The sequence below is a fragment of the Acinonyx jubatus genome, chromosome C1, assembly GCF_027475565.1.
Source record: "Acinonyx jubatus isolate Ajub_Pintada_27869175 chromosome C1, VMU_Ajub_asm_v1.0, whole genome shotgun sequence".
In the NCBI taxonomy this organism is placed as follows: domain Eukaryota; kingdom Metazoa; phylum Chordata; class Mammalia; order Carnivora; family Felidae; genus Acinonyx; species Acinonyx jubatus.
This window is the reverse complement of record NC_069381.1, coordinates 71795721-71819434: the sequence shown is the minus strand read 5'-3', so window position 1 is coordinate 71819434 and position 23714 is coordinate 71795721. Positions and strand designations below refer to the sequence as shown.

The window sequence follows — 23714 nt, the reverse complement described above, 5'->3', positions numbered from 1 at the left end:
ACGGTCTGTGAGTTCGAGCCCCGAGTCTGTGCTGACAGCTCAGAGCCTGGAGCCTGCTTTGGATTCTGTGTCACCCTCTCTCTCTGCCCCTCCCCTGCTCACACTGTCTCTCTCACTCTTAAAAATAAACAAACACACACACAAAAAACTAAAACAAAAAAACCCAATATGCTCAAAAATTAAAATCGTAAGCCATACTAAGAGTAGCTTTCCACAAACAATCAGATAAGAGTTTCTTCTTGCCACTGTCCACACTTGTGTGAATTGTTCTCTGGCTGTGGGGACCAGTGAGGGCTCTCTCTCTGTCTGTCCTTAACAACAGCTACAGTAGCTGCCACAGCATGTGAGGTGGAATGCTGGCTAGTGACTGTGGGCAGGTTTATAAAGAACAGCCGTATGTGAACGGTCTTGTCCAGTTCACCTGAACAAGGACACTCAGGCTTTGCTCTTCCTAGGTTGAGGGCCTAGATATGACATCCATTCTTGTCTACCTGCTTTTTGCTCCATTGCTTTTGGAACCTGATTACCAGGTCTGGCCACTCGACTGGCATCTACTTTCGTCATCTGTCCCTACAAGATTCCCGGTCATTGACCCATTCACTCTTGAAAGCCTTTCCCCCACTTCTGTTCCATCGTACTCTCGACACCCTTTTGCTGTCAGCAACTAGGCCTGGGGCCAGGCCAACTAACGGTCTCTTCTTATCACCTTCTGCTCTGACCAGGCTGACCGCACAGGAAACAAAAGTAAAAAGCTCTCAAAAACTGTCTTCTGAACATCTTAAACGTCTAAATGACTTAAACGTCATTCCTGAGCGGAGTGTCCACTTCTGATAAAGTGTGACTTTGTCAGCAACAAAAAAAAAAAAAAACCACAATTTATCCTTGCATTCAAGAAATATTCATTTCTCATGTCTATAGATTTTATGATATCTGAAAAATGAAATATACCTAAAGTGAAGAAAAGTGGGAATACAAGGTTCAGACATTTATTTCAAGCTATAAATAAATTCTAAGAACCTGCTCTGCTTTTATCTGCTTTCAAGAAAATAGTAAGAGTTATTCACTTTCAGTAACTGAAGAATCTAAAGCACATCTTTGTTCGTTGTCTGAATTTGCAGTTCATCCTGGCCCCGGAAGGCCTCTCTATCCATTTTCATGGAGTCTGCAGGTAGAGACCCACAGTCAAAGTGACTAAAACATGCAAATGGCGTCAGAGAAGTCAGGACATCTGGCATCGTGAGGAGTCCAAGGAAGTTTTGGATTATTTCCTCTCAGGCTTTTGTTTCAACTCCTTAGCAATTGCATTTAAAGCAGGAAAGTTCACTATGTGGCAGGGCTACAAAGCTTATGGACCACTTTGGTTTTGCAACATTTGTGCAATAAATCAAAACAGAAGTAAGACTTTGAATAAAACATAGTTTGCTAGCGACTCAGATGGCACGTTTCATACCTCCCTTATCCCATTTTCTTCAAACTTAGACTCATTTTCAAGTAAAGGAGTGAAGTGGATGGTACAGATAGGGCCTGGGAAGTCATTTGTGTTTTGTTGAGTTACCACCATGTCAGAGCATGAGACTCTTATACTTCTCGTTGTTTTCATTCTCCCTATGTGGTCTTTCACCCCCAGACTTTTGCTACTAAGCCTCCTCCCCACCCTCACTGTGACAAGAACTCCGCAGATGAGTTTGTGCATGAAAAAAAACCACCACTAAAATTTGCCAAAATGAATGGGAAACAGCAACTACTTTTACTGATAACTCAGTTAAAAAAAACATGGAGAAAAGGGTATGGAATATTTCTCATTTGCAAAATAGGCATAAAAGCGCCTTCTATAAAACACTCATGTGTATTATGTACCAGATTGCATATGGCATCATGTGGATGTAAGATATTATCTTCATTATTATCATTATTTTCCAGGGAAGAACACAAAGAGAAAGCAGACATGTAAAGGAAAGTGTTTAAAGAGATGAAACATAAACATGGAGACTCAGAGAACAATAAATGAAATGAGAAGCGCAAACGCTACATAGTTCTTCCCGAGACTCCGGTCCTGTTTTCTTTCTGCTCTGATTCTGTCCATCTGTGAAGCTCCAAGGCTCTGCCAGATTCCCCCGCTGCCCCCAATCCCACCATGGGGCAGCACGTCCTTGCGTTTTCCTTCCTCTCCTTTTGCTGTTTCTATTACTCCACTTCACCCCACCAGCCCTGCAAAGAACAGAAGCAGTTCCAACCAGCTGAAAGATCTGGCAATTGGGGGAGTAGGGCTCCCCCTTTTGTTCTCAGGGGGCAGCTACCTGGGGCTCTGAATCTCCAGACAAAACTTGCAGCAAACAGAATCGACCTGCACAGACCTCCCTCCCAGAGTACACCAAAAGCTATTCAGAGTAGTACTTTTCAAACTTTAATGTACCTAACAATCACCTGTTCAAATTCAATTCCGACTCTGTAGGTCAAGGTGAGACCAACATTCTGCAAGGTGAGGCCACCTCCCAGATGATACTGAGGCTGCTGGTCCTTGGGCCACACCTGGAGTAGCTGGCCTCAGAAAAGCTCTTGGGGGATATCCAAGGATTTGCTTTGTGATTGTAGCTCTTACAGGGCAAAGAGGCAGTCTATGTAGTCTTTAAAAATATTTTTTACCTTCTTATGGGAAAAGCCTGTGCTTTCTTCAGACCTCAGGAGAAAAACATTGCATTAATTATGCATTTTTTATGGTGACACCATTGTTTAAATATTCTTTGTAAAGAAACAGCTATAGAGTACAGAGTTAAAGTTTAAAAATAAACCAACAGCACAGAATTTAGATTCTTGAAAGTCACAATCACCTTTCTATGATTAGAGCCCCTGCCTCAAATTTAGTCTATTTTCTTATTGATCATTATATGAGCCATGATAAGATTGTTTCAACGATCTCCAAAATGTAGTTTCAAACAAGTAATTGCCAAGGATGTACCTTATTTAAACAGGGGACTGTTTCCTTCACTGTTATTTCCCCTCCCTCAGTCAGTTATTCATTCAAAAACAAAATTGTGTCAAATACACCTCAATAAAGGTGCTAAAAACATAAAATCATGTTTTAGGTGCCAGGCACCATTCTAACTGCTGGATGTGTGTGAACAAAATAGAGTTTACATTCTGTCCTAATGGAAAAGGGAGAGAGACAACATACAAATGTGATGGGATATCTAGTGAAAGTGTTATGGAAAATAAGGAATCAGGTAAGGGGAGGAAAAAATGAGAGGGTAGAAGTTGAAATCTGCTGTTTCGTATCAGGTGGAGCAGGAGGCCTCACAGATAAGATTATCGGGAGTGAGGAAGGAAACAGGCAAATATCTGAGCGAGAAGTGGCACAGGCAAAGAGAAGGGCGAGTGGGAAGCCCCTGAGGCCGGAAGCTGCCTGGAGTGGAGCCAGGCACAAGAGGCCATGAACGGGGCCCTGAGCTTGGAGGGGCTGTGACACAGAGGCCGGGTCCAGTGCACATACCACATAGGCAGGCAGCTCATGGGAAAGACTGGAGTTTACCTGTGAAATGGGCCATCAGTGATGGATGTGGACCAGTGACACAATCTGCCTTCCAGATTTCCGTTCTGTGAGGAGGCCAAGGGTGGTAGCAGAGGCCAGTGAGGGGTTTATCGCTGACCACATGTGAGGCAATGGAGTGGACGGACCTCAGACAATGGTCTTGCTTATCGTTCTTTAGCCTTCCTTTAGCTTTCTAGGAGTTTCCTTTCTTCTCTACAGGGAATACTTTTTGCTGTTAAGGTGAAATAAAAGTCGTTCAGTTTGTAGGATTATTAAGAGAGGAATCAAAGAATACTTTGCCCAGAAATGCCTCACATAATGCTGACTGACAACAGAAGAGATAAAATGAGGAGAAATGACATGAAAATGATGTGAGGTTATCTGTAGTCGAATTAAATAAAAAATATAGTCCAAGTTTATAACATAAAGCTGTGGTTCTTGATGCTTTGTCCATAGGTGTTTGGTAAGTGGTAGATACAGTTATTATTAATTTAATTATCTGCTGTTGTCACCTGGGGTCCCCTGTTCCTCAGAGACTTATGGGTAATTGGTTTTTATCCATGTCAATTCAGTACCTGAGGAAGACAGGTCCCTCTCCTAGATTTCCACAACTTCTTAAAATTCCTGTTTCCTGGAGCCACAGGAGCTGTCCCTGTGCTTTGCTATTTTGTTCCAAATATAATGTTTTGAGTTTTCCAAAGAAACATGTACATAGGTTGTGAACAATTGAGACTTTATTAGTTTATAGGTGGACCTAGAGAGGTATTTATGTCACAGAAAAATAAAATAAAACACTTCCCAATCACTGAGGGCATCGGCATTCCTTAAGTAATTTTCCACAAATGTGGAGTGCCCTTGGCCCCCCATTCGCCTCCGTCTCTTTCTATCCCGAGGGATCTAATCTCTCCTCCTTTCTCTCTTTTCCTTAACTTTCAACAGCAAAAGCTAACTAACCACCACCCACAAAACCCCTGCCTGGTCTCATGCAGAGCCAATGCCCTGCCCCTCAAAGTCCTTAGCACCACTTAGAAACCAGGCAGCCTGGGAGGGCTAGAAGGGATCCCTTTCAACCTCAGAAGGTTACAAAGTGTGCTCCCCAGGAGGGATTCTGGCCAAGGAGGGTTCTTAAAGACTCTTCTGGCTTAGTCACTGATCTTCCTGAATGGCTTCAAAAGCCACTTCAACTCATTTCTATTTCTTCTCCTCTAAATTAGATGTTAAAGTATTTATTCTGCTAACATTCTTTTTCTTGTGATATGTCACTTCTATTCCCTAAAGTTGCTATTTTCCATTTGACTAGCTTGGGCATAGCTATGGTCTCCGAGTTCTTCCCCTATCTGCAGTACCTAGCCCCTTACTTTGATCCCAGTTTTCCTGAATAACCTCCACATTTGACTGTGGCTTGCTTGAAAATTCCAATAAATGCTCTGCTTAAACTGAGATCATCTTGGATTTCCTTTCTTTTCAGTTACTACTCATCAATTCTTTTTGTGTCTCCCATATGAGTATTTTCTCTTCTGCCTTTTTCTATTCTCCTACAAAAAAAAATAGGGAGAAACTTGAAAACATGGTTAGTACAGTGTATGTCTTTCACTACACAGCTGTTTTTATTTTTTTTCTCCATTAGAAAGTAATAGGAATTTTTTTCAGTAGGGTCTCTTTAGAGGCACGTAACTAGGAAAAAGGAAAAATCTATCAGTTCCTTAATATAATTAAACATAAATTTAATATAATTGGCTACTAGAAATAGAGTCATCTTACAAACTAAAAATGTACAATGGATGATCTTTTAGCTAAGATCAGATGTTCACAATATAAAAATATTAAGAGTATTTTATTTTATTTTAAATTTAAATCCAAGTTAGTTACAATATAGTGTAATAACGATTTCAGGAAAATAATTTAGTGATTCATCACTTACATATAACACCCAGTGCTCATCCTAATAAGTGTCCTCCTTAATGCCACTTGCCCATTTAGCCCAATACCCTTCCAGTAAGGGTGTTCTCTGTATTTAAGAGTCTCTTATGGTTTGTCTCCCTCTCTGTTTTTTATTATTTTGGTTCCCTTCCCTTATATTCATCTGTTTTGTATATTAAATTCCACATCTGAGTGAAATCATATATTTGTCTTATTTCACTTAGCATAATACACTCTAGTTTCATCCACATTGTTGCATTCTTCTTGATTGCTGAGTAATATTCCATTGTATGTATATATGTGTATATGTATACATCTTCTTTATCCATTCATCAGTTGATGGAAATTGGGCTCTTTCCATACTTTGGCTATTGTTGATAGTGCTGCTATAAACATTGGGGTGCATGTGCCCTTTTGAAACAGCACACCTGTATCCCTTGGGCAAATACCTAGTAGTGCAATTGCTGGGTCATAGGGTAGTTCTGTTTTTAATTTTTGGAGGAAACTCCGTACTGTTTTCAAGAGTGTCTGCACCAGTTTATACTCCCACCAGCGGTGCAAAAGGGTTCCTCTTTCTCCATGTCCTCGCCAACATCTGTTGTTGCCTGAGTTGTTAATTTTAGCCATTCTGACAGGTGTGCAGTGATAGATATCTCAGTGTGGTTTTGTTTGCATTTCCCTGATGATGAGTGATTTTGAGCATTTTGTCATGTGTCTGTTAGCCATCTGGATGTCTTCTTTGGAAAAATGTCTGTTCGTGTCTTTTGCCCATTTCTTCACTGGATTATTTGTCTCATGGGTCTTAAGTTTGATAAATTCTGTATAGATTTTGGATACTAACCCTTTATCTAATGTGTCATTTGCAAATATCTTTTCCCATTCCGTGGGTTGCCTTTTAGTTTTGCTGATAGTTTCCTCTGCAGTGCAGAAGCTTTTTATCTTGATGAGGTCCCAATAGTTCATTTTTGTTTTTGTTTCCCTTGCCTCTGGAGACATGTCAAGAAAGAAGTTGCTGTGGCCAAAGTCAAAGAAGTTGTTGCCTGTTTTCTCTTCTAGGATTTTGGTGGCTTCCTCTCTTACATTTAGGTCTTTCATCCATTTTGAGTTTATTTTCATGTATGGTGTAAGAAAGTGGTCTAAGTTCATTCTTCTGCATGGGGCTATCCAGTTTTCTCAACATCATTTACTGAAGAGAGTGTCTTTATTCCATTAGATAATCTTTCCTTCTTTGTCAAAGATTGGTTGGCCATATGTTTGTGGGTCCATTTCTGGGTTCTCTATGCTGTTCCACTGATCTCTGTGTCTGTTTTTGTGCCAGTACCATACTGTCTTGATGATTACAGCTTTGTAATACAGCTTGAAGTCCAGAATTGTGATGCCTTCCGCTTTGGTTTTCTTTTTCAGGATTTCTTTAACTATTCAGGGTCTTTTCTGATTCCATACACATTTTAGGATTATTTGTTCTAGCTCTGTGAATACTGCTGGTGTTATTTTGGTAGGGATTGCATTGAATATGTAGATTGTTTTGGGTAGTGTCGACATTTTAACGATATTTATTCTTCCAATCCATGAGCATGGAATATTTTTCCATTTCTTTGTGTCTTCTTCAGTTTCTTTCATAAGCTTTCGATAGTTTACAAGTATATAGATTTTTCGTCTCTTTAGTTAGGTTTATTCCTAGGTATTTTGTGGGTTTTGGTGCAATTGTAAATGGGATCAGTTTCTTGATTTCTCTTTCTCCTGCCTCAGTACTGGTGTATAGAAATGCAACTGATTTCTGTATATTGATTTTATATCCTGTGACTTTGCTGAATTCATGGATCAATTCTAGCACTTTTTTGGTGGAGCCTTTTGGGTTTTCCACATAGAGTATCATGTCATCTGTGAAGAGTGAAAGTTTGACTTCCTCCTGGCTGATTTGGATGCCTTTTATTTCTTTGTGTTGTCTGATTGCTGAGGCTAGGACTTCCAACACTATGTTGAAAAACAGTGGTGAGAGTGGACATACTTGTCATGTTCCTGACCTTAGGGGGAAAGCTCTCAATTTTTCCCCATTGAGGATGATATTACCGGTGGATCTTTCATATCTTTTCTCTATCATATCTTTTATGAAAGATGGCTTTTATGATCTTAAGGTATGATCCTTCTATCCCTACTTTCTTGAGGATTTTTAACAAGAAAAGATGCTGTGTTTTGTCAAGTGCTTTCTCTGCATCTACTGAGAGGATCACGTGGTTCTTACCCTTTCTTTTAGTAATGTGATGTATCACATTGATTGATTTGCAGATATTGAACCAGCCCTGCATCCCAGGAATAAATCCTACTTGATCATGGTGAATAATTCTTTTAATGTATTGTTGGGTCCGGTTTGCTAGTATCTCGTCGAGAATTTTTGCATCCATGTTCATCAGTGAAATTGGTCTGTAGTTGTCCTTTTTAGTAGGGTCTTTGCCTGGTTTTGGAGTCAAGATAATGCTAACCTTGCAAAATGAGTTTGGAAGTTTTCCTTCTACTTCTATTTTTTGGATCATCTTCAAAAGAATAGGTGTTAACTCTTCTCTAAATGTTTGGTAGAATTCCCCCTGGAGAGCCATCTGGCCCTGGACTCCTGCTGGGAGGTTTTTGATTACTGATTCAATTTCTTCACTGGCTATGGGTCTGTTCAAATTTCATATTTCTTCCTGTTTCAGTTTTAGTAGTTTATGTGTTTCTTGGAATTTGACCATTTATTCCAGATTGCACAATTTATTGGCATATAATTGCTCATAATATTCTCTTATTATTGTTTGTATTTCTGCGGTATTGGTATCTCTTTCATTCTTGATTTTATTTATTTGGGTCCTTTTCTTTTTGATCAATCTGGCTAGGGGTTTATCAATTTTGTTAATTCTTTCAAAGAGTCAGCTCCTGGTTTCATTGATCTGTTCTACTGTTCAGTTTCGATATCATTGATTTCTGTCCTAATCTTATTATTTACCTTCTTCTGCTAGTTTTTGGCTTTAGTTTTAGTTTTAGTTTTAGGTTTTATTTTCCCCAGCTCTTTTAGGGTAAGATCAGGTTGTATATTTGAGACCTTTCTTTCTTCTTTAGGAAAGCCTGGATTGCTATTTACTTCCCTCTTATGATTGCCTTTGCTTCATCCCAGAGGTTTTGGGTTGCCATGTTTTCATTTTCATTGGTTTCCATGTTCTTTTTAATTTCCTGTTTAATTTCTTGGTTAACCCATTCATTCTTTAATAGGGTGTTCTTTAATCTCCAAGTATTCATGGTGTTTCCAAATTTTTTCTTGTGGTTGATTTTGAGTTTCATAGCATTGTGGTGTGAAGATATGCAAAGCATGATCTCAATCTTTTTGTATTTGTTGAGGGCTGATTTGTGTCCCAGCATGTGATCTATTCTGGAGAATATTCCACATGCACTTGTGAAGAATGTGTATTGTGCTTTAGGATGAAATGTTCTGAATATATCTGTTTAGTCCATCTAGTCCAGTGTGTCATTCAAAGCCATTATTTCCTTGTTGATTTTCTGCTTAGATGATCTGTCCATTTCTGTAAGTGGAGTGTCGAAGTCCACTACTCTTATGGTGTTATTATCAATGAGTTTCTGTATGTTTGTGGTGAACTTATTTATATAATTGTATACTCTCATGTTTGGGGCATAAATATTTATAATTGTTAGAGCTTCTTGGTGGATAGACACTTAATTATGATATAATGCTCTTCATCTCTTGTTACAGTCTTTATTTTAAAATATAGTTTGTCTGATATAAGTACAGCTACTCCAGCTTTCTTTTGACGACTATTAGCATGATAGATTGTTCTCCATCCCGTTACTTCCTTTTTATTTTTTATTTTTAAGTTTTTTTTACATTTATTTATTTATTTTTGAGAGACAGAGCACAAGCAGGGGATGGGCAGAGAGAGAGGGAGACACAGAATCTGAAGCAGGCTCCAGACTCTGAGCTGTCAGCACAGAGCCTGATGCGGGGCTCGAACTCACAAACCGCGAGATCATGACCTGAACTGAAGTCAGATGCTCAACCGACTGAGCCACCCACATGCCCCTCCATCCTTTTACTTTCAATCTGCAGGTGTCTTTAGTCTAAAATGGTCTCTTGTAAGCAGCATATAGATGGGTCTTGTTTTCTAATCTATTCTGATACTGGAGTGTTTAGTCCATTGACATTTAGAGTCAGTACTGAAAGATATGAATTTAGTGCCACTGTGTTGCCTGTAGAGTTGTTTCTGGTGATATTCTCTTGTCCTTTCTAGTCTTCATTGCTTTTGGTCTTTTTTGTTTTATTTCATCTTTTCTCCACTCAAAGAGTCCCCCTTAGAATTTCTTGTAGGGCTGGTTTAGTGGTCATGAACTCCTTTAGTTTTTGTTTGTCTGGGAAACTCTATCTCTCCTATTTTTTTTTTAAATTTTTTTATTTTTTTTTTATTTGAGAGAGAGAGAGAGAGAGAGAGAATGAGAGAATATGAGTGGGGGAGGAGCAGAAAGAGACAGAAATACAGAATACGAAGCAGCCTCCAAGCTCTGAACTGTCAGGGCAGAGCCCAATACGAGGCTCAAACTCACAAACCACAAGATCATGACCTCAGGTTAAGTTGGACGCTTAATCAACTGAGCCACGCAGGTGGCCCTCTTTTTCTATTTTGAATGACAGCCTTGCTGGATGAAGAATACTTGCTGCATATTTTTCTGATTCAGCACGTTGAATATATACTGCCACTCCTTTCTGGCCTGCAAGGTTTCTGTGGATAGGTCTGCTGCGAATGTAATCCTTATAGGTTAAGGACCTTTTTTTCCCCTGGTTGCTTTCGTAATTCTTTCCTTGTCTCTGTATTTTGTGAATTTGACTATGATATGCCTTGGTGATGGTTGGTTTTTGTTGAATCTAAGGGGACCTCTCTCTGCTTCTTGGATTTTGATGTCTGCGTCCTTCCCCAGATTAGGAAAGTTTTCTGCTATAATTTGCTCACATAAACCTTCTGCCCTTTTTCTCTTTCTTCATATTCTGGGACTCCTATGATTTGGATGTTATTCCTTTTTAATAAGTCACTGAGTTCTCTAAGTCTTGTATTGCACTCTTTTGCCTTGTTTCCCTCTTTTTTCCTGCTTTATTATTCTCCATAATTTTATCTTCTATATTGCCAATTGGCTGCTCTGCTTTATCCATCCTCACTGTCATGGCATCCACTTGAAACTGCATCTTGGTTATAGCATTTTTAATTTTGTCCTGGCTAGATTTTTACTTTTATCTCCACAGAAGAGGATTCTGTGCTTTTTTCAACCCCAGCTAGTGTTCTTAATATTATGGCTCTACATTCTAGTTCAGACATCTTGCTTGTATCTGTATTGATTAAGCCCCTGGCTGTCTTTTCTTCCTGTTCTTTCTTTTGGGGTGAATTGCTTCAGTTTGTCATTTAGGAGGAAAAAAATTAAAAACAAAACAAAAACTCAAATAAAGGAAGCTAGATTCTAGGTGTGTTTTGGTCTGCTCGTTGCAAGAAGCTTGATAGGATAGAGAAAAAAGGGAAAGAAAAGAAAAAGGGTAAGAAAATGTTAAAAAAAATTTAAAAATTATATAATAAAATAGAATAAAATGAAATAAAGAAAATTAAATAGAATAAAAAATTAAAAATTAAAAATAAAGTAAAAAATTAATAAAAATAAAATTAAAATAAAAAACCAAAAAATTTTCTTTCTGTATCCAAGAAAGGAAAAAAAAAAACAACTTAGACGAAAGCAGAAGCAAAAAAACAAACCAAAAAAACCCCAGACTAATAAATGAACCAGCAAACCAAATAAAAACCAAATGAAGTTACATCATTTCCCCTAGAACTGAGACTCTGGAGCCCTCTATAGTCCATACACTAAGCAGGTGGAGGGACTTGTGCTGGTCTTGTGGAAAGTGCTTGGAGGGCACAGCTGAGTAGGGCTTGGCGTAATGGCTCCGTTCTCCACTATGGGGCGCTGCTTAGCTTAGTGGGGTGAATCAAGGTAGCACATGTGCGCATGTGTGGGAGAGGTGGAAATGGCTTCACTTAGGTCCCTAGTTTCTGGCACAGGAGCTTCTGCTCTCACCGACGCACAATCAAGCACCTCTCCTTTGTTTCAGCCCTCTGTCCACCCCTGGCCTCTGCCCTGTTCATGTCTAAGCCATCCCACCTACCAGGTAGCACCTCCCTCCAGAGTTTTATTTCAGATGGGGTTATGTTTCAAAATCCTGCATTTCAGGGACCCCTGTGGCTTGGTCCAGCCTCCACTCTCTGGGGGAGGGTCTCGCTGAGCAATGTCTGGGTGCTGGCTTGCCCCAGAAAACGCTTGTGCAATCGCACAGTGGCAGAGGGTCAGAGATTATGGCAAATCACAACATAGCCAGTGCCAGGTTTCACTACACTCTGGTGTCTTTGTCCCAATACCAGCAAACGTGGCTGCTCTCCAGGTCCACTGTGACCTTTGCCTGTGGGGAGGCCGTATGGCCTCTACCAAACGCTCTCTAAGCAGGGGAACCACTTCTCTCCGTGTGGCACATGGACCCTGCTGCCTGCTCTGGGGATTCATCCTAATTCCTCACCAGAGCACCACCAGGCACTGAGCTCCAGAACTTCAGATTTTGCACTCCACTGTTTATTGAATCCTGGTAGTATTGAAACCCTCTCCTTTCTTCCCGTCAGTGGTTTTGGGGAACAGATTTCTCGTTCAGTCCCCTGCGTGTTTTCACTCCAGCTACTTTTAGGGGAGTGTTTTTCTTGCACTCTCCCGATGTGTTGCATTCTTCCCCTTCCTCTGTCCTCCATCCACAAAAACAGCTCCCTACCCTCTGTGGCTTTTCTCTCCCCCAGTTCATCTCTCCACAGCACGTAACTGCCTAACTGCGCTATGTGGCTCAAATTATGCAGATTATTGTGTTTATCCTCAGATCAGTTTTCTAGGTGTGCAAAATGGTTTGGTGCTGACTGTGTTTCACGGACAAGACAAGCTCAGGGTCTCCAGGCTGCTCTGCCATCTTACCTCCCTCTCCCCGAGGGTATTTTAAAAGCAGTGGTTGTGAGCAAGTGACAGATTTTTAAAAGAAACTTTTTGGGAAGCATTTTGTATTTTTCAACGAAGAATAAAGGAATGAATTTTTTAGTGTCATAATTTATCCTAAATGTCATTATATCATATACATGTTTTATCTCCACTTGGATGAGTTATAATATAGATAATAGCAATGAGTCATACTTTGTAAATTACTTACTAAGCAGGGGATAAAGCAAAATAGTAAAATAGTAAAATTCCAGAGTCTAAGAATATGTTAAAAATGTCTGCCACTTCTGTTTTCAATTACATAAATTTTTATTGGCATTCACCTTTAATCCTGTTTGTAATGATCATGTGGAAACAGCAATTAAATGGTTAAGAGTTTGGCTTTGACTTTAGACTAACTGGATTGAAATTCCAGCTCTGCCTTTTACTGACTGTGTGGCCTTAGGTAAGTTATTCAATATTGCCATGCCTCACTTTCCACATTTGTAAAATTGTTGTAAAATTTAAATAGTACATGGAGTGGGGCGCCTGAGTGGCTCAGTCAGTTAAGCGTCCGATTTCAGCTCAGGTTATGATCTTGCAGTTCACGAGTTTGAGCCCCATGTCAGGCTCTGTGCTGACAGCTGAGAGTCTGGAGCCTGCTTCAGATATTGTGTCTCCCTCTCTCTTGCCCCTCCCCCACTCGTGCTCTGTTTCTCTCTCTCTCAAAAATAAATAAACATTAAAAAAAGGAGTACATGTAGTGATTAAAACTGTATTTAGGTCACAATAAAAGTTTAATAAATATTAATACAGGGGCACCTGGTTGGCTCACTTGGTTAAGCCTCTACTCTTGATTTTCGCTTAGGTCATGATCTTATGGTTCATGGGATCGAGCCCTGCATGGGGCTCTGTGCTGATAGTGCAGAGCCTGCTTAGGATTCTCTTTCTCTCTCTCTCTCTCTCTCTCTCCCTCCCTCTCTCTCTCTGCCCCTTCTCTGCTCTCTCTCTTGCTCTCCCTCTCTCTCTCAAAACAGATAAACTTAAGAAAATAAATATTAAACTCCTCTGTCCTTTCTCTGGTGTGTGTGGCACCTTCATGGGCACAATTAGTTGCCTGGACAATAGCTTGCCTCCTTCACTTTCTTGCTGGCAGAAGCTGTCTTCCAAGATGGAGGTCAAAAATGTCTGAGGCTCATTTTTCCAAGCCTCCCTCATATTGGGGCACAACTCTGTGACCTGACTCAAGCCGGTAATCTAAGGATTAGTCTGCTAGCAGGAGGGAGGTGGAGGAGAAGGAGATGGTGATGGTGAGATCGTTTATAGATAATATTTTCTTCCCTGAAATAAATGAAAAATGTCTAGGAAAATCCCACCTTTCTTTCCAAAGAAGGCACTTCTTTGGTGCCAGAAGCTGAGGGAGCCTCTGTGGCCCTTAGGTGGAAGGTGAAGAGGGCAACCAAAAAGTAAAGGGTAGTAGAGCTGAAAGGTTTTAGAAAGAGCCTGTGTCTCTGATGACACTGGTGACAGCTCCAATCTGTCTCCATCTGTCCAATCTGTCCAATCTACTCTCCAATCTGGAGAGTGCCTAACTCCAGACATCTTATTGTGTGAGGTAACAAATGCTCCGGTTCTTTAAGCCAACATTAGTCAGGTATTCTGTTACTTCCAACCCAAACTGTTACAACTGATAAAGGCACTTAAAAATATAGCATTGATATTTCTAAAAAGTGCCAATCAGTGTTTGGAAACATGTATATAAGTGGTTTAATATGTGGACTATATGATATTTTGATAAAAAATTAATATTATTTTCATCTTCTAGGTAGAATTTTGACCAAGCAATTTTCTCTTCCATACAAAAGGATCATGCTGAACTTCAATAAACTAGGGGAAGAAGACCTACTGACAAAAGCCCATCCAAAGTAAACGGGCCTAAAAGAAAACTATTTTTAAAAAAGCAAACAACAGGACTAATCCTTCAGCTTTCTTAAGTTTTTCTTAAAATGTATACTACACCAAATGTGCTAACTATGCCAATTTCATATTGTATCCCTGCATTATTAATCTTCTGTTTCCAAAGGACCACATTTTATTTCCTTATGAATGTTTTTCTTCATATTTGACACCTAGGAGTTCATCATTTTCAGAGTGTTGTTTATTTTTTTGTTTTTGTTTTCCTGTTTTATTGTTGAAGTATAACTCACATACAATATTATGTCAGTTTCAGGTGTACAACATATTTATTTGACAGTTCTATAAGTTACTCAACGTTCCTAAGTGTTGTAACTGTCACCATACATTATTATAATATTATTGACTATATTCCCTATGCTGTACTTTTAATCCCTGTGGCTTATTTATTTTACAACTGAAAATTTGAACCATTTTATCCCCTTTACCTATTTCACTGATCCCCCCACCCACTACCTCTCAGGCAACCACAAGTTTATTCTGTTTTGCCTTTGTTTATTTGTTTTGTTTTTTTAGATTTTGCACATAAGTGAAATCATATGGTATTTGTCTTTCTCTATCTGACTTATTTCATTAAGATAATACTCTCTAAGTCCATCCATATTGTCACCAATGGCAAGATTTCATTATTTTTATGGCTGTGTGATATTCCGTTGTGTGTGTGTGTGTGTGTGTGTGTCCTTCTTTGTACCTTCATCTATTGATGAACATTTGGGCTGCTTCCATATCTTGGCAATTGCAAAGAATGCTACAATAAATATAGGGATGCAGGTTTCTTTTTGAATTAGTGTTTTCATTTTCTCTGGGTAAATGCCCAGTAGTAGAATTACTGGATCATATGGTGTTTCCATTTTTAATTTTTTGAGAAACTTCCGTAATGTTTTACACAGTGGTTGCACCAATTTACATTTCCACCAAAAGTGTATGAGGGCTCTTTTTTCCACATCCTTTCCAACAATGTTATTTCTCGTCTTTTGATATTAGACATTCTGACTAGTGTGAGGTGATACCTCATCATGGTTTTGATTTGCATTTCCCTGGTGATTAGTAGTGTTGAACATTTCTTCATGTGTCTATTGGCCATCTGTATGTCTTCTTTAAAAATATGTCTAGTCCGTTATTTTGCCCATTTTTAAATCAGATTGTTTGGTTTTTGGTGTCAAGTTGTACATTATTTGAATTTTTTGAATATTTTGAATACGAACCCCTTATTGGCTATATCGTTTACAAATATCTTTTCTCATTCACTAGGCTGCATTTTTCTGTTATTGATGCTCTCCTTTGCTATGCAATTATGTGTGTTCTTTAAATAGTTAACTAATTCTTAAATAAACTTTTAGTTATATTCATAGATTTTCAAACAATACAAGAATAATAAAATAGTGTCTCTACTCTCTATGACCACATAACATCTTTATGCCATGAGACCTAAATTGCTTAGATTTATTCTTAAAGCTTTTAAAACCTAATCAGAGCCAAATAATAATATATTTTAAGAAGGAAATTTCACACTCATGCATCATTTTCCCTTGGTCAGCCAAAGAAATGATAATGTCTGTAGGATAGAATACTGAGCTTACAATATAAGGATAAGCAATGTTATTTTCTGTATGATATTAAAACAAGTTATTTTGATTTAAAAATTGTCTATATGATATATTAAATGTTCCATACATGAAATAGTTATAGTGATAGTAAATATTGAACATATGCTACAACTTGGGCTGAATTTGAAAGTCCTTATTTAACTGGTCAAACATCCTGGATTTTTGCAAATTATGGTAATTACTGGAATCATTTATAGTTGAGAAGGAAAAGTAGATTCACTTATGCTACTACAGTTTTTTTAAAAAGACTCATGTCTGAGGCCTCAAACTCTGTGGAAAATATCTGGATGAAAAGAGATAATCAGATCTAGCAGTCTCACTCCTTGGTATTTACCTAAAGGAATTGAAAACATATGTTTACATTAAAACCTCTATGTGGATGTTTATAGCAGCTTTATTCATAATTGCCAAAACTTGGAAGCAACTGGGATGTTCTTCAGTAGGTAAATGGAAAAATAAACTATGGTGCGTTCAGGCAATGGAATGAGATGTCAAACCATGAAAAACATGGAGAAAATTTAAATGCATATTACAAACTAAAAGAAACCTATATGAAAAGGACACATACTGTATGATTTCAATTATAGGACATGCTGGAAAAGGCAAAACTATGGAGACAGTAAGATCAGTGGTTGCTAAGGATTTGCAGGAAGGGAGAGATGAAAAGGCAGAGCACAGGAAATTTTTAGGGCAGTGAGAATACTCTTATGATACTGTAATTATGCATTATAAAGTCATTATGCATTTGTCCAAACTCATAGAATATACAACACCAAGAATGAATCCTAATGTAAACTGTATACTCTGGGTGATAATGATGTGTCAATTTAGCTTCATCAATTGTAAAAAATTTTCCATCTGGTGAGAGATGTTGATAATGGAGGAGGTTATGTATGTGTGTGGACAGGGAATATATATATCATATCTTGGAGTGTTCCTTTCAATTTAGCTATGAACCTAAAACTTGTTTTTAAAAAATGTCTTAAAAAAAGAGAGATAGAATTCTTGATTTTATATCATGTGCTTTACACCTTAAAACAACCATTGTTTACTAATATCTACCACCTATGGGACACCTATGATTTAATGAGACAGGGCTATGTGCTCTACAAATATGACCACAATCATCACAACAATCCTATCAGGGAGAACTATTCTTTTTTTTTTTTTTTTTAAGAAAAACACAGCTTAGAGAAGTAGAGTAACTTGCCCAAGACTTGTAGCTAGAAAACATTAATATAGGTTGGTTTGTTTTCAAAGCCCTTGCTGTAGCCACTGTTATTATAACAACTCATATCAACCTCACCCCACATTTATGTCCAGCCCAAACTACAATGGCTTAGTTAGTGCAGAACTGGAGTAGTTGCCTGTCTCAGTGGTTTCTGGTAAGGACCTCTTTCAACAACAGGTAATATGTTGCCCACTCCTATAGACTAAATGTTTATATTCTCCCCAAATTTGTATCCCCATTGTGATGATATTTGAAGGTGGGGCTCTGAGAGGTAATTAAGGTCATGAAGGTGGAGCTTTTCTCTTGGGAGTAGTGCCCTTACAAGAAGAGACGTGAGAGCACTCTTTTTCTCTCTTTCTCTCTCTCACTTTCTCCCTCCCTCTCTCATATGTGAACATACAGCAAAAAGGTATCCATTTGAAAACCAGGAGGAGGTCACCAGGAATTGAATTGGCTGGCATCTTGATCTTGGACTTCTCTGACTCCACAACCATGAGCAATAGCCTTCTGTTGTTTAAGCCACCCAGTTAGTAGTTCTTTCGTCATAGCTGCCTGAACTAAGACACCCACTTTCTCTTTAGTAAAAGTGATGCCTTTTGTTCCCCAAGACTTTGTTCAGTCCTTGTTTAACTTACCCTGTGGACAACCTACCTTACGGTAAACGAAGTTAACCTAATTGTAAAACTTAAATAAAACTACAGTAGTCAAGAGAATATGATGTTGGCATATGTTTTGATTATCCATTACTGGATGGATAGGATGGAAGGTCCAGAAGTAGACCCACACATGAATGGTCTAATCATTTTCAGGAAAAGCAAGAAGTTAATTCAATGTGGAAGAGAAAGCCTTTCAAATAAATCATGGTAGAACAACTGGATATCTGTATAAAATCAAGTAAACCTTGACACCTGCTTCATTCCTTATAAAAAAGTGATGCAGAATGGATCATACATTTAAATATAAAAGCTTAGAATCATAAAAGGTCTAGAAAAAATATAATATACTCACAAAATAGAGTTGTAAAGCACAAAAATATAAAAGGAAAAATGTTGATATATTAGATTGTATCAAAATTTAAAATTTTTGCTCACTAAAAGGTATCATTAAGAAAATGAATAGTCAGGGTACAAAGTGGGAGAAAATATTCATTATATATATTTCACGAAAGATTTTTTTCAGAAAACATAAAGAACACCTACAAATCAATAATAAAAGGACAACCAAATAAAAAATTGGGGAAAATAACCCTTCATAAAACATATACATATGGTTCATAACTATTAAAATGGTGCTCAACATCATTAGTTTCAGGGAAATGCAAATAATGTATAATGAATGCCACTTCACACCTACTAGAACAGCTAAAATTAACCAAAAAAAGTGGCTATAATAAGTGTTGGCAAGGATTAAAGCATTTGAACCCCTCATACACTGCTGGTACAGTGATTTTTGAGATAGATATAGCATTTTTTTGTAAAGTTACATGTGTATATATCCCATGACCCAGCAATTCTACTCCTAGATAAGAAAATGAAAGTGTATATTCATAAACTACCTTTCATAAGAATATCCATAGCAGCCTTATTCATGATAATCCCAAACTGCAAATAACTAAATACCTGTCAACAGAGTTGATAAACAAATTGTGATATATTCAGATAACTGAATACTACTACTTCATAATAAAAAGGAACAAACTACCAAAATAGGCAACAACATAAATGAATCTAAAAAAACATATGTATTGAGCGAAAGGAGGCAGATGCAAAGGAATATGTATTGTATGATTGCATGTATATGAAAATCAAGAATGAGCAAATTAACATCTAATGGCAGAAGTTAAAAAGTGGTTGTCTTAGAGTATGCATGTGTGATGGGGGTGAAGGTAGTTTTGGTTAATGGACTGGAAAGAAATGCAAATAAACTTACTGGGTTCATGTAAATGTTCTAGATTTTGTTTTAGGTAGTGGCTTCATGGTGTGTATAATTGTCAAAACTCATATTCTGAACACTTAATATCTGCACACTTTATTGAATTTAAATTATACATGAATTTAAAAGTGGCCTGTAGGCTTCAGGAATTAAGTAGTTACTGATGGAAGTCTTTCATGGGAATGGCAGAAATGAATACAAAGATTGAGGGGTGGTTTTGCTGTTTATAATGCACTAAGATGCTTAAAAATGTTACAAGCTCAGAGGTCCAGAGAGCTTCTATGATTTCCTTAGAAATATATCTCTATGGGTTGCTAGGATGACACATCCAAATCAATTATTAATGCTGTCAAAGACTGAACTCCAAGGTAAATGGAATAAACAGACTCACTAGGTCTTTTAGGTAAAAAATTAAGACATTGATTGAGAAGTTGGATCTTGAGAATTGTAATAACCTGTTAGAGTGTACTTAGATAATTCTATCATCTTGATAGACCCTAAAGAGCTCTTTGCTGTCTGAAGAAGTCTTCCTTCTCTATCTTATAAAGCTGGTCTTGTCTTCTTTGAAAATTCAGAAATTATTTCATCTGAGGAATTAACCTTGTGAAGAGTACCTGGTTCTCCCCATAATTCACTGCTATCACTTCTTTATATCTCTAGACCAGTACCATCCAGTAGAAATACAATGTGAGCCATATACATAATTTTTAATTTTTTAGTAGCAAACTTAAAAGCTGTAAAAAAGAACAAAATTTAAATTTTAATAATATATCTTATTTAACTCAACATACCCAAAATATTATCATTTCAACAAATGATTATTATAAAAATGAAGATATTTTATTTTTTTTCATATGCAAAATCATGTTTTGCACTTACAACATGTCTCAAGACTACTCACATTTTAAATGTTCAGTAGCCATAAGTTGCTAGTGGCCTCTATGTGGGGGCAGGATTGATTAATGTTAGCACTGTTAACATTTGGACTGAATAAGTTTTTGTTGTAGGGGCTGTTCTGTGCATTGTAGAATGTTTAGCAGCATCCCTGACCTCTACCTACTAGATGCCAGTATTATTAGATCTATAGATCTACAGAGTTAGATCTCAATATATTCCAGGGCACAAGTAAAAAGTCTGACCTGGGAGAAGTCTTTCATAGAAAAAAAAATGTGCAAGATTTTGCTTATTTAGATTGGCAGAAACCTATGGAATATGATAATGAATCTCGAGAGTGTTAGACTAGTGATGAAGGAATTTAATTTTCGAAGAGATCGAAATTATCAGTGTGGATATACTTACCAAAGACCATGGATTCATCATGCTTGCCTAAGCATCTGGGAGTGGTTAAAGGTTTGCTTGGTTGGTTGAAACGTGGGTCCAATGGTGGCCTGCATTAAATCCAGTTGAGATGCTAGAAATCTCATGATATATTTTAGAAGATTGAGTTAGAAGACTTAAGGAGATAGAATGATTGGAATGGATTTATCATGTGTGACCCAGTCACCTATCGCCAATTGTGTCCTAAAAAGGCCTGGAGGACCTTCTCTTCACTAATGCATTGAGAAAATATTGTGAGGGAGAGAAAATATTGCTGTCCTCTGAGCCCAGGGATGAAGTTAGGAGATGCTGCAATTAAATAGGATCCCTAATTCCCTAAGGGAAATAATAGGCTCTCAAAGTGGCAGACGCCAAGTGACAGCACTTAACCATCAGGGATGAGATAGCTATGGTTACCATTATAGGAAGCAGGGCCAGAACAGTAACCATAGTTGTTAGACTAGGAGGGATCTTTAGCAGTGGGTGATTGATTATGGTGTCCCTATATTTGAAATGAAAAATTGCTAGATCTGATGAAAAGAGATCTGAACTTCATATTTACAACATCTTGGCATTGCTTCTTCATTCATGGCTATTATAATCAGAAGGCCAATTAGTAGGCCCTCGAATGGCCCTTTTCTACCGAGAAAGTAAACCAAAATCCATACCATATTTCTAGGGGAATTCTAGTGATTATTGCCACCATCAAAGACTTTAAAGATGCTTGAGTGGTGATTCTCACCACATTCCCATTTAACCTTCTATTCAGTCTGGGTAGAAGATGAACGGGTCATCTAAAATGTGGATCTATATGCAGTCTTTTTATCAGGTGACTAACCACAACTTCTTTTTTATTTTTTAATTTTTTTATGTTTATTTTTTATTTTTTTAAATTCTTTTTCTAATGTGTATTTTTGAGAGAGAGAGAGAGAGAGAGAGAGAGAGAGAGAGAGAGAGAGAGAGACAGGAGCAGAGAGAGAGGGAGACACAGAGTCCGAAGCAGGCTCCAGGTTTGGAGCTGTCAGCACAGAGCTGGTTGTGGGCCTCAAACCCACAAACTGGAAGATCATGACCTGAACTGAAGTTGGATGCTTAACTGACTGAGCCACCCAGGTGCCCCAATATTTATTTTTAAGAGAGAGAGAGAGAGAGAGAGAGAGCAGGGGAGGGGCAGAGAGAGAAAGTGAGACACAGAATCTGAAGCAGGCTCCAGGCTCTGAGCTGTCATCACAGAGCTTGACCCAGGCCTTGAACTCATGAACCATAGATCATCACCTAAGCCAAATTGGACGCTTAACTGACTGAGCCACCTAGGTGCCCGGAATAAATACAATTTCTAATACCTAGCATGCAGGTATCACTCTGGCAAATGTCTTTTACTCATCCTAATATGCACAGAACAGAGGAAGTTGTTTGATTTTATCTGGAAGTGAGAGAATGTCAGAGAATTGATTGCCTTACATAAGGGCTATGTTAGTTCTCTAGTTCTCTGTCCTACTTTAGTGTGCAGGGACCATGATCATTTCATCAACTTGTGGGTATCACTTTAGTCTACTATATTTAGGATACTGTGCTGATAGAACTTGATGATCAGGAAATAGCACATACCTTAGATGCCGTGTGTAATAAATTCTTTCCATTGATGTGACTTTGACACTGTCCTAAAAGAGGCAGAATCTTTTACTCTTTCTCTTGTATTTTGGCTGGTTCTCTGATAGATTTTAGACAGAAAACTGCAGCAGAAGTGGTTCTGTGTAACTTGTGTGGCCTTAGATCTGCAGCTTCTTCCTTTGTTGCCTAGGACACTCACTCTTGGGATGCACCTGCCATGAATAAAAGCTCAAGTTGGCCACATGCAGAGCCACAGGGATACAATACAAGAGGCCTTAGCCTCCCAATTGAACCCACCAAGTCACCAAACATAATCTTGGATATTCCAGCCTCAGCAGCAGTCTGGTTGCAACTGGATGAGAGACACCAGCTGTTGCCACATGGTTGTTATTTTAAACCACTAAGTTCATTAAAACAGCAAAAGAAAACCAAAACATGTTGGAAAGAATGCGATTCAGAGTAGAGGATAAACCCTATGAAAATAATTTATTACACAACCAAACTGGTTTTAAATGGCTTTTTTATTTTGCTAAGTTTTATTTGTATTTATCAAGTGTCTTTAATATTTCACTGTTTGCTATTTTTACGTTATATATTTCTTCCCAAGAGGAAGGAAAACAAAATTACTTCTCCAATATTGCATTGTTGCATCCTGCACACACTAATGAGTTTAATGTTTATGACATACTTGATGTTTTAAATGCTTTATATTAGAGGTCTGAACACAATGTCCTTTGGGCCAAATCTATCCTGGTATCTATTTTTGTAAATAAAGTTTTATGGCAACACAGAGAAACCATGTATTTATATATCCCCAATGACATCTTTTATGCATCATTGGCAGAGTAAAGTATGACACTGTATAATTCACAAAACCTAAAATATTTACTATGTGGCCTTTTACAGAGAAAGTATGCTGGCCTCTACTTTAAATTATGAAGAAATCCTTGATGGATTATTTCATAGGTAGTCGGTATTTAATGATATTTGGGGAAATTGATTGGCAGTTTAGGTTGCGCTGGAATGAAATTTTTTTTCCATTTAAATTATATAAAATAAGTGATCTTTCTACCCCCAAATTCACTATCCAACAGATTTCAAACTTAGATTAGAACAGATTAGATTTAGAGGATGAAGGATACCATATTTACCTGGACAGTTTGGTTAAAATAGTCAATTTGAGTCTAATGTAATCATCTAGAGATTATTGTGAATGTTTCTCCCTTTGAATGGCTAATAAAGGTGGTCACGTCTAATACCAATGCAATTTAATTAAAATAAGTATTTTTAATAAGTCTATCTTCTGTGTACAATTATTTTTCTTATTATGACAAGCTAGCAAGGTTAGCTAGAATCCTAGGTAAGTGCTGGAAAGACCCTCAAAATTACGTTCCTTGCCCCAATTCCACATGTCCAACTACCTCCTTTTTTTAAAGAATGGGAAACTGGCCCAGACTAGAGTAGATGACTTGACAGAGATCATGACCCATCAGTAAGAGATGGATCCAGTCCTCAGTGCTTTTTAGCATTTGCACATATGGAACAGTTATGAACTTTTAACTATCATTAACTTTTTGCT

At 37.9% G+C, this 23714-nt stretch overlaps 1 long non-coding RNA gene across 1 annotated transcript in view; it reads left to right on the top strand.

Moving 5' to 3' along the window:
• Positions 1-17982, top strand: part of LOC128313917 (uncharacterized) — a 46290-nt gene extending 28308 nt beyond the window's left edge. The window contains exon 4 of the long non-coding RNA XR_008295022.1: positions 14289-17982. This is a non-coding gene — a long non-coding RNA (uncharacterized LOC128313917). The remainder of the gene's footprint in view (positions 1-14288) is intronic.
• The last annotated feature ends 5732 nt before the right edge of the window (positions 17983-23714 follow it).